Source organism: Columba livia, unplaced genomic scaffold (assembly GCF_036013475.1).
Source record: "Columba livia isolate bColLiv1 breed racing homer unplaced genomic scaffold, bColLiv1.pat.W.v2 Scaffold_141, whole genome shotgun sequence".
NCBI lineage: Eukaryota > Metazoa > Chordata > Aves > Columbiformes > Columbidae > Columba > Columba livia.
Window position 1 is genome coordinate 45564 of NW_027043037.1, and position 16348 is coordinate 61911.

Genomic DNA, 16348 nt, shown 5'->3' on the forward strand with positions numbered 1-16348 from the left:
CAGCCTCTGCGGGCAGAGGGGACCCAGCTCCTGCTGCAGGGCACGGGCAGCGAGAGGCAGCTGGGCGGGCAGGATGCAGCCGTGCTGCGGGACGGGGACCTTTCCTGCCCGTCTGAAGCGAGTTCCTCACCCGCTGCACTGGGCGCTTTCCCTGTCCTGCCTGGCTCCAGCATCGCAGCCCGTCTGCCGGGCACCCTGCAGCCCTGACACGCACGGGGAGACTGTGCCGGGGCAGCGGGCACTGGGATGGACATGGGGCAGAGCTCCTTCTGCTCTGTCCTGCCTGCAAACCCTCTCTGCAGCCCTCCCTGCTTTCCTCCTTTATTAGATGCTGGCTGGTTACCTGTCTACCAATTCGAAAGGAGACGCGTGGACTCCATCGTGTCCTTTGTCAGCAGCCCAGAAAAGGTAACCATGGCCGTTTGGAAGGCGGCTGAGCCGGTGTCTGCTGACAGGGGCTCTGCTGCGGGTGCTGGAGGGTGCTGGCTGGGCAGAGCTGCCTCTCCCAGGGCGCTAATTGGCACTGCACCCCCATGCTGTGGTGCCGCTGGCTGTGTGTCCCCATCTCACGCTCCCTGTTTGTCTCTCTGTCCCCTGGCTGCCAGGAGGAGAGCCAGAAGATTCCGTTTCTTCAGAACATTTGTGACCTGTGCTACAACAGCAAGCGCCACGGCCCTCCACAGGGCCTAGATCTCTTCTGCCAGAGATATGGTCTGGCAGAGAATATCAAGGTGAGGGGATACGTGGCGTCTCTGGGGAAGGGGGCGATGCCCCTGGCACTCTGTGAGGACAGCGCTGGGCAGGGCCAGGGGCTGGTGGCACTGGGTGCTGGCAGCTGCAGGTCCCATCCCGGCTGTGCTCGGCAGGTGCTGCTGGAAGAGGAGCCCAGAAACAAACTGCGCACGGCGGTGCGGTGGAACGCCATGCTTGCCATTGCCGAATTGAGGTACCTGCCCATCCCTCCCGGGGACCCTGCACGAGATCTCGAGGCACTGCTCCAAATACCAAAGTGTGACTGGCTCCTCTCTCTTTGCAGCGCAGTGGAGAGGGCGCTGGAGGGCAAGGAGGCAAGCCTCCTCCAAGCCTGCTTCTCTAGTGTCTTCTTGCTTCCTCCAGAAGAGAAAATGCAGGATATGGGCCGCTATCTCTTCTTAAAAGTAAGTGCTTGGTGAACTGCAGGACCCAACAGTCCCTCTGGCTGCTCCCTGTTCACCCCATGCTGATATATAACCAGAAAGACAAGGCAGGGTTGGTCTCAGCTCTGCTTTCACACCCTCATGCCTTCATCTGCTGACAGTTGGCATGGCCACATCCAGTGCCAATTGCTGCTCTGCCCGTAGCAGATTATTTGCCCCTGAGTCTCTCACAGACACAGAAAATCAGCACAGGAGTTGCCTCTTGGCACTGAGAGTTCATATCAGTCCCCCGTGTGTGAAACAGATGACAGGAAACACGGCCAAAACTCGTTGTCTCCTTGCAGACCATGGAAGCCATGGACAACATGCTGCAGGCATTGGTGCTCGGCTCTTCAGCCTCCAGAGTCAGCGAGCTGCTCCAGAATATCTTCCAGGTCTGGCGTGTGCAAAGAGTGGGCTTCACAAGGACTGTTCCTCACCCTGGGGACAGGGTGTCCCCTCTGGAGTGGACAGTCCTACCCGGTGCCGTGCAGAGAGCGCTGCCGGGAGGGTGCCCACCTCCCCGGGGAACCAGGGGCTGCCCGCCAGGCTCTTCTGCAGCACAGTGGCGGCAGAGGGTGACATCTGCCTCCCTGCCTGGCCACAGGGCGGGCCCAGGGCATTTGTTCCAAGCCTGCCGGGGGCCTGAGGGCCAGAACCCCACTACAGGCTTTGCTTGAGAACAGAGTCCAGCCCAGGAGTGGAGCGGTGCTACTTCTGCTGGAGCGGTGGCTGCTCCCAGGGCTCACCAGCAGCTTCTCTCTTCCCAGATGCTCTTGACCTTCACCACCTCTGAGAGAGAATGTGTGCAGGAGAGGGCTGTGGGGAGGATTGAGAAGATGAGCTCTGCGCTATTCAGACATCCCACACTGGCGGTAAGGAGCCAGGCACCCTCCAGCCAGGCCGTCTCCCCATCCCTGCACCCCAGAGCAGCCTGCAGCTGCCCCATGCGGGGCTGCTGCCCAGGCAGCTGCTTTGGGAGCTGTGGCCGGCACGGGCCTGCAAAGCCCTGACTACCCACAGAGCCAGCCCTGGACACACGCTTGGGTTCCGGGCTTTGGCACCAGTGTCCCAGCAGCAGCCCCAGTCCTCCTGGCCACCAGCAAGCCCTGGTTCACGGCAGGGCCAGCACCCTGTGCCCATGAGTCCGACCCTCCTCCCTCATTCCGGGGCCTCTGTTCTCATCCTCCCCGTGCAGTCACTGCCGCCCCTGCTGCCAGCTTTGCTGCGGGCTCTGCCACCAGCACTGTCGGGTGTCTCTGCAGGGCTGCTGGCACTGCCTGGCTAAGCAGCAGCATCAGGGCGCTCGGTGTGATTTGGCTTCACTTCCTTCTTTTCTTTCCTTCCTCCCATAGTCCTGTGCGAGATACCTCAGAACTTCTGAAAGGACAGACATCGTCCTTGTGTTCATCGAGGCCATGAGAGACTCCAGCACCTTTGACAAGAAGCGGGCAACAGACTTGCTGGACATGGTCATGGAATTCCCTGACTTCTGGCTGGCGGATGTAAGTGGCCAGTGGCTGGATTGCCCTGCCAGGCTTCAGCCCTGTCAGGCCTTGTTCCTTCCTCCATCCCTACCCCCCAACCCCTGGTGTCTCAGGAATCTGAAGCCACATGAAGGTGGCAGAGAGGAATGGGAAGGACAGCTGAGGAAGTGGCTGCACTCAGTGACAGCGCCATCCTCACCTTATCTCCTCCAGCTGCCAAAGATCATGAGATGCATCCACAAAAACCTGGACAGCATCAACACAGCACCAGCTCGGCAGAGCGTGGCGTCCCTGCTTCTGCTCATGGCTGACAGGAGACCTGGGAAGGTGCTCACAACGCTGCTGAGGATCGCTCCACCAGGAGACAGGTACTGGCCCCAAAAGCCACGAGGGCTTGTTCACTGTGGGGAGAGGGGCACAGAGCCAAGGAATCCTGCAGAACACCCCCGAGGAGCAGGACCCTCCATCCCACCACATTTTCCAGCGCTGGGGGTCAGCCAGGCCCGCAGCAGCCACAGCTGAGCAAGCCAGCCCAGAGCCCCCCACTGCGCTCCTGCCAGCCCCACGGGAGCACCAGCTCAGCCTCTGCTGCTGCCCAGGGCATCCCAAGCGTCCTGCAGCGTGGAGCCGGACACGCTGCTGTGGCCCAGGCTGCCCTGCTGACAGAGCGCTCTCTCGCAGGACTGCCCTGGACATGTGGGACATGATGATCTCCACACCCCAGCCTCTGAAGAAGATCTTAAGAAACCTGCGCAAAAGACTCCTGGTCATAGACTCCATGTTGCCCGAAGGTGTCATCAGTGGGTCAGAAAGTCCTGACATGGTGAGCGGGGCGGTGTCAAGCGAGCCATGTTGGCAGGTGGGGCTGGGGCATTGGGTGAGGTGCTGGCTTGGCCTTGGCTGGGGGTCAGGCAGTGGGTGAGAGCTCCACACGCCCTCCCTGCCGTGCTGGGGCCTGATGGCTGCCTGGGGAGCTTTCCAGGCATGGAGTCTCTCCAAGACATCTGCCCATGGGGGCCTGTGGGAAAAGGGGACGGCTGAGCAGGACACAGGGAGTCATTGTTTTTCAACCCTCCCTGCCCTGGCCCTGCTCTCCTGTATCTCCGTGGCTGTGCCCATGGCCACCACCTGCCAGGAGGCTGCCACAGAGATTCCTGTGCCACCACCTGCCATGAAGCTGGACAGGAGGCTGGTACTCAGTGACTGGCTTTTTTGCCAGGGTGGTCTTTGATCCTTTCACAAAAATGAAACTGTTGTTCATACAGGCAAGAAAAATACAGTCCCTCCTGCCACAAGTTGTGGGGTTGCTCAACTACAGCAACACAGAAGTGAAAAGGAGAGTCCTGACATTCTTTCGCAGCGTGATGGGACACCTGAAGAGGGAAGAGGCCAGGCCCACTGTCGAGCAGCTGGAGGAAAAGCTCCTGCCCCTCTTTGATGATGTAAGGCTGATGACGGAGACTGAGCCCTGGGGGTGGGCAGCCTGCAGTGACAGCTGCCCTTCAGCCCAGCCCCGTGGACAGCACTGGGAGCAGGCTCTGCTCCCCTGGGCTCTCGTGGGATGGCTTCTGGGCTTCTGCACAACCTGACCCTGGAGCATCTCCCCTCACGTCAGCCCCGATACTGCCCCTGCTCACCACGGGCAGAGAGCTGCTGGGATTGAAGTCCGGCTTTCCTCCTTCCTCCCAGGAGTCCAGCCAGCTGCGAGAGCTCTCCATCTGCCTGTTCAGAGAGCGGGTGCAGTCAGTGATGGCGCACGACAAGAAGAGGATTAAGAGCTACGTGCACCGTGCACTGCTCCCCCTCTTCTTTCGTTTGAGCGATCAGAACAACAACGTGGCCAAGGTACAGATTTCCACGCTGAGCACTGAGGCAGAGAGGGGTGTGCTGACAGCACACAGGTGGCCTGGGCACCAGGGGACAGGGCTGCTGGCAACTGGCAGCCTCCTCCAGCCCATAGGAAGGGTCCTTACAGACCCAGCACGAGTAGCGGTAGAGAAGCTGCCATGGCCATTTCCACCACCTGCCATAGCTGGGCTCACAGGGCTCAGCAGCAGCCTGTGGCCACCGAGGCCTGAACCGGCGCATCCCTACGGGCACCTCAGCTGTCCCTGCAGGTGCTGGGTCTCGAGCTTTGAGCCTCAGTCTCTGTCCCCCAGGGCTGTGCCCAAGAGAGCCCCAGATGTTTGGGCCAGGGCATGTCGCTGCCCCCAAAGGGCAGGTGTTCCAGAAACAAAGCCAAGAATGGGGGGACGCAAGGTCTCCTTATGCAGACTGTGGGTGCCATGTCCCAGCTTCTGCTGTTCCGCAGGCCGCCAGGGAAGCCCTCCTTGGTGCAGCAGAGCTCCTGAAATGGAAGCAGCTCAGACACCTAGTGCGGACTCAGCAGACATGGAGGATTGGAGAGAGCTTGGTGAGAACAGCGAAGGCCCAGGCTGACTGAGGGCTGCCCCACATGTCTGGGCTGTGGGCTCTGCAGATGTGCCTTGCCCGCCCTGCTGCAGCCCCGAGCTGCACCCTTGTTCCCTGTCCTCAAGAACAGAACCCCCAAGGGCTCTTCCCTCTGCCCCACACCTGGCGGGAAGGAGGACTCTCAGCACCCCTGGGACCACTCTGCTTGTGTCTGTCTCTCAGCCTCAGCCCAACAGGGCTACTGGCTGGGGGGCAGGAGTGGCCTGTGGGGAAAGGGAAACCTGGGTTACTGGGAGGAGGGACTGGTCCAGCCCGCTCGGGTGGGCTGCAGACAGTGACATGCTCACACCCTTGTGCTCTCTCCAGCTGGAGCGGGACAGGAGCAGGGCTCAAGAGCTCTTGAGTCAGAGCCTGCCATACCTGAGGGATGCTCAGGCCAGCTTGCGAGAGGCGGCCGTGAGGTTCATCGGTGAGTCACAGCCCCAGGGTCCCTCTCTTGGCAGCCTGGCCCCAGTCCCCACTGCTGCCCTGGCACAAGGAGCAGCCCTGTGGCTTCAGAGCCCCAGCTGCCCCGTGCAGGGCCTTGGCCTCCCCTCCCAGCCCTGCCCACACAGGTGGGCTTGGTGGCTGCCTTGCTCAGTCCCGCTATGTCAGCTCTGGGGTATCCCCTGGGGCCAGCTCTGATGAGGGGGAGGGAACAGGGGTCTGATGGAACTCTGTGCCCAGGGCTGGCTGCGCGGCCCCTGAGGGACCGAAGGGAGGAGGAGAAGCTGGCTGAGATCTGCAGCGGTGAGTAGGGAGCCTGGTCAGGAGGGGATGTCTGGGGGTCTCTGCAGACGTGGGAGATCATCTGGGCTCTGCTTCTTTCTGTTGCAGCCCTTCGGCCCTTGGAGACGGACAGTAAACCCTTCGTCCGCTCCCTCGCTGCTCAGACCATTGTCATCCTGAGCAGTCCAAGGGAGCAGCCACGATCACGATGGGCCCTGCAAGCCCTGTGCTGCTGGCGTCGCTGACCCAGGTGGAGGAGCAGCTCTGCTTGCGGAAATATGGCTGGATTTTAATAAAGAGCCCTTCTTGAAGTTGGGTTGGATGTCTGGCTTTTCCAAGGACCCCAGAACCTCTCTGATTGCTGTGGCACTTTTGAGAGCACAGCCCGGCATCATGGGCAAGGGTGACGTAGCAGACAGGAGCACTTGCAATGAGGTTGTCCAGGGCAGCTGAGATGAATCTCACTGGGCCAGTGGGGTTTGCTCCTGGAGTCACACACAGAAATGTCAGGGTCTGTCAGGCATCCACATCTGAGCTGGCATCCTGGACTCCTTCTGCACCCAGGGATGTTCAGAGCCAGAGTCTGTCCCTTTTACACACAGAGGCAGGAGTCACAGTGTCTGTCTGGCCTTCTGCTGCCACTGACAAGGGTTGGGAGGCACCTCAGCCCTGTGGTGTGTCACCCTGCTCTGCACTCAGCTGAGATGTCCCACGCCATGAGGAATGGACATGGGGACATTGGTTAAAGGAACGACAACCCAATGCTGATTTTAGGCAGTTTGCACGGGATTTGAGGCAGTTTGCTGGGGGAAATCCCATGGGCAAGACTGCTTGAAGGAAAAGGGGCCCAAGATAGCTGGATTGCATTCAGAGATTGCTTCTTCCATGCTCAGGATCAGAGCATCCCCACACGTAGGAAGTCAAGGAAGGGAGCCAGGAGGCCTGCGTGGTTGAACAGGGACCTGTTGGGTATGCTCAAGCAGAAAAGGAGAGTTTACAGGTCGTGGAAGCAGGGGCTGGCCACTTGGGGGGAATATAAGGCTGCTGTTAGAGGATGTAGGAAGGCAACTAGGATAGCCAAGGCCTCCTTAGAATTACAGCTGGTGAGAGGGGTCAAGGACAGCAAAAAGAACTGTTTCAAATACATAGCAGATAAAACTAATAGCAGAGGCAATGTAGGCCCACTGATGAACGGGGTGGGTGCCCTGGTGGCAGAAGATACAGAGAAGGCAGAATTACTGAATGCTTCTTTGTCTCTGTCTACTCTGCCGGAGGCTGTCCTGGGGAGCCCTGTACCCCTGAGACCCCCGATGAAGCCAGGTCAATGGAGGAGTTTGCTTTAGTCGATGAGGACTGGGTTAGGGAGCAATTAAATAGTCTGGACATCCATAAATCCATGGGTCCGGATGGGATGCATCCGTGGGTGCTGAGGGAGCTGGCTGAAGTCATTGCTGGACCGCTCTCCATCATCTTTGCCAAGTCTTGGGAAACGGGGGAGGTGCCCGAGGATTGGAGGAAAGCAAATGTCACTGCAGTCTTCAAAAAGGGCAAGAAGGAGGACCCGGGTGATTACAGACCGGTCAGCCTCACCTCTGTCCCTGGGAAAGTAATGGAACAGCTTCTCCTTGGTGCCATCTCAAGGCATATCAAGGATAAGAGAATTATTAGGGGCAGTCAGCATGGCTTTACCAAGGGTAAGTCGTGCTTGACCAACCTCATAGCCTTTTATGAGAATGTAACAAGGTGGATGGATGATGGCAGAGCGGTGGATGTGGTCTACCTTGACTTCAGAAAAGCCTTTGACACAGTCTCCCACAGCATCCTCACAGCTAAGTTGAGGAGGTGCGGTCTAGCCAATAGAGTAGTGAGGTGGGTTGCAAACTGGCTTAAGGAGAGAAGCCAGAGAGTGGTAGTCAGTGGTGCGGAGTCTAGTTGGAGGCCAGTATCTAGTGCAGTGCCTCAGCGGTCAGTATTGGGGCCAATATTATTCAATATATTCATTAACGATTTAGATGAGGGAATAGAGTGTACTATCAGCAAGTTTGCTGATGACACCAAGCTGGGAGGAGTGGCTGACACGCCAGAAGGCTGTGCTGCCATCCAGCGGGACCTGGACAGGCTGGAGAGTTGGGCGGGGAATAACCTAATGAAATTTAACAAGGGCAAGTGTAGAGTCTTGCATCTGGGCAGGAACAACCCCAGGTTCCAGTATAGGTTGGGAAATTACATGTTAGAGAGCAGTGTAGGGGAAAGGGACCTGGGGGTCCTGGTGGACAACAGGATGACCATGAGCCAGCACTGGGCCCTTGTGGCCAGGAAGGCCAATGGCATCCTGGGGTGTATTAGAAGGGGGGTGGTTAGTAGATCGAGAGAGGTTCTCCTTCCCCTCTACTCCACCCTGGTGAGACCCCATCTGGAATATTGTGTCCAATTCTGGGCCCCTCAGTTCCAGAAGGACAGGGAACTGCTGGAGAGGGTCCAGCGTAGGGCAACCAAGATGATTAAGGGAGTGGAGCACCTCCCTTATGAAGAAAGGCTGAGGGAGCTGGGTCTCTTTAGTTTGGAGAAGAGGAGACTAAGGGGGGACCTCATTAATGTTTATAAATATATAAAGGGTGAGTGCCATGAGGATGGAGCCAGGCTCTTCTCGGTGGCAAACAATGACAGGACAAGGGGTAATGGGATCAAGCTGGAACACAAGAGGTTCCGCTTAAATTTGAGAAAAAACTTCTTCTCAATGAGGGTGACAGACACTGGCCCAGGCTGCCCAGGGGGGTGTGGAGTCTCCTTCTCTGCAGACATTCAAAACCCACCTGGACATGTTCCTGTGCGACCTCACCTGGGCGTTCCTGCTCCAGCAGGGGGATTGGACTAGATGATCTTTTGAGGTCCCTTCCCATCCCAAACATACTGTGATACTGTGATATTGTGATTTGTCACAATGGTCTCCCAGGGCAGGGAAAATGGTACATCTAGTGCCTCTCATGACCACTGTCTGTGGGTTAAAAGACTCTATCAACTTCGAAGAAGTTGTCAGGCGCCACTCGAAGAAGCGAGCACTGGTTTCATCATCACTGTCTTGATCTGAAAGACACTTATTGAACACTGTTAGTACGGCAATTCACATCATGCAGTTCGGTATTGAATATTTTCACCTAAACTCAAATCCCCTTGAGGTACACACCGAACTTCTCCATCCTTAAGCATCACCCACCAGGTGCTGCCAGGTCCCTGGGCAAAAACAATCCCACGAATGGGCTTGACTTTGCTGAGCCAGGATTAACCCAGACTGCCTTTCCTAACATGTTTTTCATGTGTACTACAGGGACTTTATCTCCTTCTGCAGTTCGTAGAATTTCTGATTGGGCAGGCCCGGCTCGATTGGTTGATCCCCTGGTGTTGACCAACCAAGTGGCTTTTGCTAAATGTGACTCCCAGTTTTAAAAGGTGTCGAGGGTTAAGATTGCGGGGTGACAATAAAACCCTGGCAGATGTATTGTTAACCCCCTCTCCCCACACCCCCCACTTCCCCCTCCCTCTCCCCCCTTTCCACTCAGGACAGACGATCGGAAGGGAAAGAAGGACAGAGTGAAGAGAGTTGGAAAAAATTAAAGATGTTTTACTAATGCTACTAGTAAGAATAGAGAAAATAATATAAAATATAGAAAACCAATCTTGAAAGTCTCAGCAACTGCAGAGCCGGCACCCAAAGTCCTGGATTGGACTCTGCAGCCAACCGGAGCTGGATTCAGTCTGTCACTGGCCTCAGTTCGCAGGGACGACTAGCAAGGTCCTCTCCTAATGTCGGCCATAAGCAGAAGGGAAAAGGGCAAAGGGATGAGATCCTCGTGATCTCCCACTTTATATGAAGTATTCACGTGAATGGAATGTTATACACAGTTGGTCAGCTTCTTGCTCATGGGTTTCTCGTCGCCCCTCTCGCGAGATGTCCATCCGTGCTTATCAATAAGTTTGCATTCCATTGCTAGGTTTACCAAAACGTGTCTGGTTCTCCAGGAAAATGCCGTTAATATGGAGCTTTAGCTGACAGGCAAATTCACTAAAAGAGAAACTTGTTTTTAGCAAAACCAGGACACTATCAAAACCAGCCTTTAAAGCTTGGTGTAGGAAAGAAGCAAACAGATTGATGTCTCCGGGAGCTCTGTGGTGTGATCAGACCATCTCTCTGGGCACTACCCAGCGAGACACATAAACCTTCCCGCACGGACACAGCTCCCGAGCACGACTCCAGCCCTCCCTAATTGCTCCCTTGCATTTTTCAGCATGGCTTTTGCTGTTAATTTAGCAAGAACTCCTCCTGTTGGCAAATTACTGTTGGTAATACATAATACATAATACATAATACATAATACATAATACATAATACATAATACAGATTAAAGTGAAGTACACATTGCTGAGTCAACACCTTGAACTGGGCACCTGCTGAATTGGAACTGGGAGGCTTAGAGGAGTCAACGCAGCTGTGATTTAGGGCCCAGCAAGCCCCGTGTGTCAAAAGTGTTCCAAATCATGCCGAGGAAACAGATGCTTCCCACTGAACGATGTGGGTATCTCTAGATGTACATCACTACCTTTCTGGCCACGGCCCCAACTGACTCATTGCGGCACAGCCCCGCAGCACCAGAACATGTCGCCGGTCACCTCCCGCCTGAGGAGCGCAGGTTGGACAGCTGTGGCAAGTTACTTGCTTTGTTCCATGTCAGTTTTACTCCTTTGGCTTTTCGGGAAGTGAGGCTGTTTCACGTCCACTCCATCATGACGTTCCAATTTCCCTGAAAGTGCTGGCGTCACCTTATCCCAGAGAAGGACCGCGCTGTGAGCAGGAGGAATACACCAGTCCAAGCCAGGAAAAGAAGGGCTCTGCTCCGGGGACGTGGCGGTGCTGTGGTTTGTCCTGAGCCCCCGGCCGATCGCAATACAACTCTGCCCTTCCCAGGCAGAAATTCCCTGCAGTGCAACTGGGCAGCTGGAGGCTGGGGAGAGAGATGCTGCTGCTGCCCGGTGCTGCCCCAGCCATTGCAATCAGCTCTGGTTCTGTGCAGTGCACGGGGGTGCTGGGGAAGAGGAGGATGCTGCGAAGGCTGCAGCCCGGGCCATGCAGCAGCCACAGACAGCCATGGCTGGTTTGCAATGTGCCACACAGGGATCAGCAGCTGCTGCGGCTCTTGGCTGACTGGGTTTATACCTGAGCCTCCCTCCATTTCTGGGCCCCAGAAACCCAGGGCAGAGTAACTCGCATCTGAGACGAAGCTCTGAGCAGGTGGATTTCTTGTCAAGACCAGCACTGTTTGCGGCGCTTCTCCCCGGTGTCTCAGGCCTGAACGTGCTCTCGTGACGCTGGAAGCCTTGTGCATCAGAGCCTTGTGCAGAGATGGGTCATGGCTCAGATTTCCAGCAAGGGAGCGAGCAGCCGGCTCTTCCTGACTTGGAAGACCGTTGGTGGAGGAGAGGGACCACATGCGGGTTTGGAGGGTCTCGCCTGTATCAGCTCATGTAGGTGCTCCGAAACACCCCGCAATGGGGAGGTTCCTTGTGAGACGAAGGGGATGCCGTACGGTGCAGGTCAACCAGGCCAAGTCGGCAATAGATCTCAAATGTTCCAAGTCCTGGACTGGAACTGGAGACAGGCGGGTGGGAAGGGAGCTTGAGGGGGATCCAGCCAGACTGCCGGCTTGCGGCAGCACCAGCCCAGGGCTTCCGGCAACCAAGGCCGGGACACCCCGAGGACAGAGATTTCCTGCAGCCTTCTTTGTCCCGAGATGGAGCAGGAACAGAGGAGCACAGGGGGAAAACTTGTCATTTTTTTTTTTTTTTTTTGGCTTTATTGATTTTGAAAACAATCCAAGGCCGAGCAGAGGCTGGCAGCACCATGTCCTCAGGGCAGGTGAACGCCGCGGTCGCGGCTCTACTCCTCTTGCTGTCCCGTGGTGCAGCTGCAGTGGAAAGCCCTGCGCAGAGCCCGGAGCGCCCTCCTGAACCGGGAAGGCCATCGCCGTGGAGCTGGGCCCTGCGCTGGGCAGGCGATGTCTGCGCTGGTCTCTCCCCCATGCTCTGCAGACATTGGAGAAACCGTGTTCTCTTCTTCCTCCTTTGCAGCTGGGACGAGAGGGGCTGTGCTAGCCTGTCCCTCATCCTCTCCTGCCAAATGAGCCTCAATGGCTTCTAGTCCTGCAGGTGCTGCTGCTGCCACTGGGACATCCGTGCATTGGGCCAGGTCCTGCTGTTCTACCGGTTGCTGGCCAGGTCCCTGGATCTCAGCCTCAGCCCTGCGCACCGCCTCACTGATGATGTACTCCACAATGTCTGACAGGTCCACATCATCCTCTGTGGGGCTGTGCTGGGCAGGTGCCGGGCGCTCTGCCTCTGCTGCCGCCTCCGTGTCTGTGCTAGTCAAGCCAGACCCCTCCTGGGGACCTGCAGGGGTGTCCTGCAGGTGCTCCTGGACCGAGGGGTTGATCCAGGTGCTGTGGATGGTGTCTCCGCCTTGGCACCCCTCTTTGCTGTTCTCATCTTGCAAGTCCATGTGCTGGGCCAGGTCCTGCTGTTCCTCTGGTTCCTGGCCAGCTGCCATGATCTGAGCCACAGCCCTGCGCACGGCCTCACTGACGATGCGCTGGGCTGTGTCCCACAGAGCCGCGTCGTCGGCTGTGGCGCCCTGTGGGGCAGGTGCCGGGCACTCTGCCTCTGCTGCTGCCTCGCTGTTGGTGCTGCGAGGGCAGCCAGACCCCTCCTGGGGACCTTTATGGTGGTCCTGCAAGCGCTCCTGGACCGAGGGGGTGACCCAGGTGCTCTGGAGGGTGTGCTGGCCCAGGCTGTGGCCGATCTGCGGGCAGGAGGAGGAGCAGGACACCTCCTTGTCAGTTGGCATCTTGGGTCTCCTCTATCAAATAGCCGCAACAGGCACCCAGGGGAGATGCTGCCTCGTGAGAAGCTGCTGCCTCCTGAGAAGCTGCTGCTCCTGAGAAGCTGCTCTCCTGGGAGTGAGCACCCCAGGGCTCTCGCTCCTTAAATACCCCCATGGTACGGGCGGGGACCCCCGTGTCACAATGGCCTCTGGTGATGTCGACCCCGTGTCACAATGGCCTCTGGTTATGACGTCACAGAGCCCGGGCGGTCGTCATGGAGACACCCACCGCCGGGCCCGGCTGGGACTGGCTGTGCGCGGCGTGGGGCAGCCCCTGCTTGAAGGAGGAGGGAGCAGAGAATGGCGAGGGAAGCTGTCCCCAGCACACAGGACCCGGTCCCCCAGAGCTTTACTCAGATGCTGCTGCCTGCTCCGCTACACCTGCAAGAATTCGCATTCAGAGCTTGTTTGCAGGACAAACCAAGGGCCACTCGACAGCCTCACCACACTGATTCTTTGTTTTTGTCGTGGTTTGATCGTGGGGAGACAATCAAAACCGTGGGAGAAGGTTTCCCTTCACCCTTTTTCCCCCTTCCCCCTTCAGGCCACAGTAGTCTACAGTTAATCTCCACTCATCGCTAGACTTACGCACTGGCCAAATTGGGCTATTGAAAGGTGAGCGAGTCTTCCTGATCACACCCTGGCTTTCCAGTTGACGAATCAATTTCCGAATAGGAATCCACGAGTCCCGATTGGTGCAATACTGTCGACGATGCACCGTTGTGGTAGCAACTGGCACCTGCTGATCATCAACCATCAGCAGTCCTACAACAGAAGGGTCATCTGAAAGACCAGGCCAATCAGACAGCTGTTCAATTCTCTCAGTGTCCACAGATACTATCCCAAATGCCCACCTACAACCTTTTGGGTCCTTAAAATACCCTCTCTTAAGGTAGTCTATGCCAAGGATGCACGGAGCATCTGGGCCAGTCACAATGGGATGCTTTTGCCGATTTTTTCCAGTTAGGCTCATTTCAGCCACTACAACAGTCAGCTCTTGGGATCCCCCAAGTCACTCCAAAAATACTGATGAGTTGTGTCCCCTTACAGTCTGAAGGAATTATGGTGCACTGAGCAGCAGTGTCCACCAAAGCCTTGTACTCCTGGGGGTGTGTTGTACCAGGCCATCCTATCTGTACCGTCCAGTAAACTCTGTTATCCCTTTCCTCCGCCTGGCTGGAGGCAGGGCACCTCTAATCTCGGTCTTCCATGGTCACTCGCTGTGAATTAGAGGTTCCTTCACAAGCACCAGAATCTCTTTTGTAAACTGGGGCAGCCCTTTTCCTAGAAGCCTGCCCTGTTAACTCTTGCACTCGTTCTTGAAGTTCCCCAGTAGGTTTACTGTGCCACTTACTCATATCTTCTCCCTGCTCACGTAGGAAGGACCACAGCAAACCTCTGCTGGTGGCCTGCCTGTGTTCTCTCTCTGGAGATTGGGAACGCCTTCTCTCTCTCTCTGGGGACTGGAAACGCTTTCTCTCCCTCTCTGGATATTGGAAATGCTTTCTCCTAATAGCTGAAGCATTGGTTCGTACAAATCGAGAGCCATGTGTGTGTTCCCTGAGTGCTTTCATTTCTCTCAACAGCTTTTCAAAACAGTCAACAGTCGTTTCACTCAGTTTCTCCACCCTAGAGACATAAGCCCCTAGGGGATCAGAAAGGTTTTCCTCAAATTCCCAGAGCCGCTCAGTCATGTCATTAACACTTTGTCTACCGCCAGTTGACACGAACGTTCCTGCCAATATCTTAGCATATGGAGCTGGTGCACTCTGTGAGAATCTGCGCCACATAGACCGTGTACACTCAACTCTATCTGGATTCACACCCTCCTGGCTATCTGGCCCAAAACAGATAATCTCTCGCACAGCTAACTCTCTCAGGAACTGGATACCTCGCTCCATAGCATTCCATTTCCTTGATGTGCATTGACAGTCATCCTTGTTACGAAATCTTGTTTTCATGGCTGTCAAGAGTCGGGTCCAGAGGGCCGTGGGGTTGGGCTCACTGGCAATTGCCCCATCATGGGTGGAATCCCTGGACAGAGATCCCAACTGCTTGGCTTCTCCGCCCTCCAGTTCTCTTGTGTCAGCCCCATTATCCCAGCATCGGAGCATCCAGGTTAACACATTCTCACCATCTTTACAAGTATAGTCTTTTCGCAACTCTCTCAGCTCACTTGGAGAAAAAGACCGGGTAACGGTCACTTCCTCCCCTGATGATGCCCCTGGGGATGAATGCGGCCCCTCGCTATCATCTGCAGCCCGATTAGTCTTCTTAACCGCTTCTCACAACCAGCTACTGATGCTGATATGGGCTAAAGATTATCGCTGGGCTTGTTTTTGCTACAACAGGAACAATGCCCCTTTGCAGCAGAGGATCTGCCCATGGGCATGTCTTTACTCTTCTGCAGTTAATGAAGCGCTTCCAACATGGCACCACCTTGCATTACCCCAAGTGCTTGAATTAGGGATAATTACCATGTCTGAGCTGTCAGGCAGCCATCTGCCAGCCCACAGAACCTGGTGCCTGAGCCCAGAGGCTATGCCTATGCTTTCACACCTATGCTTTCCATAGCAGGTGCCCTGGGGTTTAGCTGAGACCTGCTCCCCCGCCTGTTTTCCTACCTGGACATCTAGGAAGTGAGAGAAGCCACATGACAAACACATGGAGCCGGCACCAAAATGTTGAGATTCTTTAATGGAATAGACGTAGGCTGGCAGGTTCCTGCACCCATGGCAGCACTTTCGCAGAGCAATTCATTACCATCATGTACTAGAGGATTGTTTTTCATAGTTTCTTTTAGTAACTTTAAAGGCAAAGAGAAGGAGTTCCTTTGTATCTGAATAACCTCCTCAGTAATTTCATGCCACCGCCAGTCCCAGGTGGTTTCAGCCGTGCCCAGTGCGTGACCACCAAGAGCAGGGACAGCGCCCTGGGCCTCCTGGGCACAAGGACAGCCTCGGGGCCAGCAGCACCCCGAAGTCCTTCCTCCACAGAGTGCTGGGTGCATGGGCAGTGGGTGGGGTGGGACACTGGGGGCCGATGTCACCTCCATGTCACAATGCGACCACGGGGCAATGCTGATGTCACAATGCCCCGGGACAGTATAAAAGGGAGCAGCGTCCCGTGTCTGCTGCCAGAGCTGGCCTGGAGGCAGCCTGAAGACATCGGAGAGGAAGTCCTTGAGGAGCCGGTGGAATCCCTTGACAGGGGCTGAAGGAGGAAGAGCTGGACGAGGCAGCTGGAGTTTCTCCGCTGCAAGGCCATCTCCCAGCAGGGCAACCTTGCAGGTTCATCTGATGGATGAACATCCTTTTCAGCTGGTTAGCAGTAGCCAAATGAAGGGAATGCCTTCTTGAGGAGCACTGCAGAGCTCACCGTCCTGATGGAGTGGGGAGCTAGGGTCAGCAGCTGTAGGAAGTGGAATGCAGAGTGGTTTGAAGGGGGCCCGGTGCTCTCATGGGCACCAAGAAGGTAGATGCGTCTTTGGCACAAGGCGTTGGAGCGAATGGCTAAGCTGGGCAAGGTTCCAAGTGTTTGTCTGGGATTTCCCCAGCATGTATTGGTAGTGAAAGGAG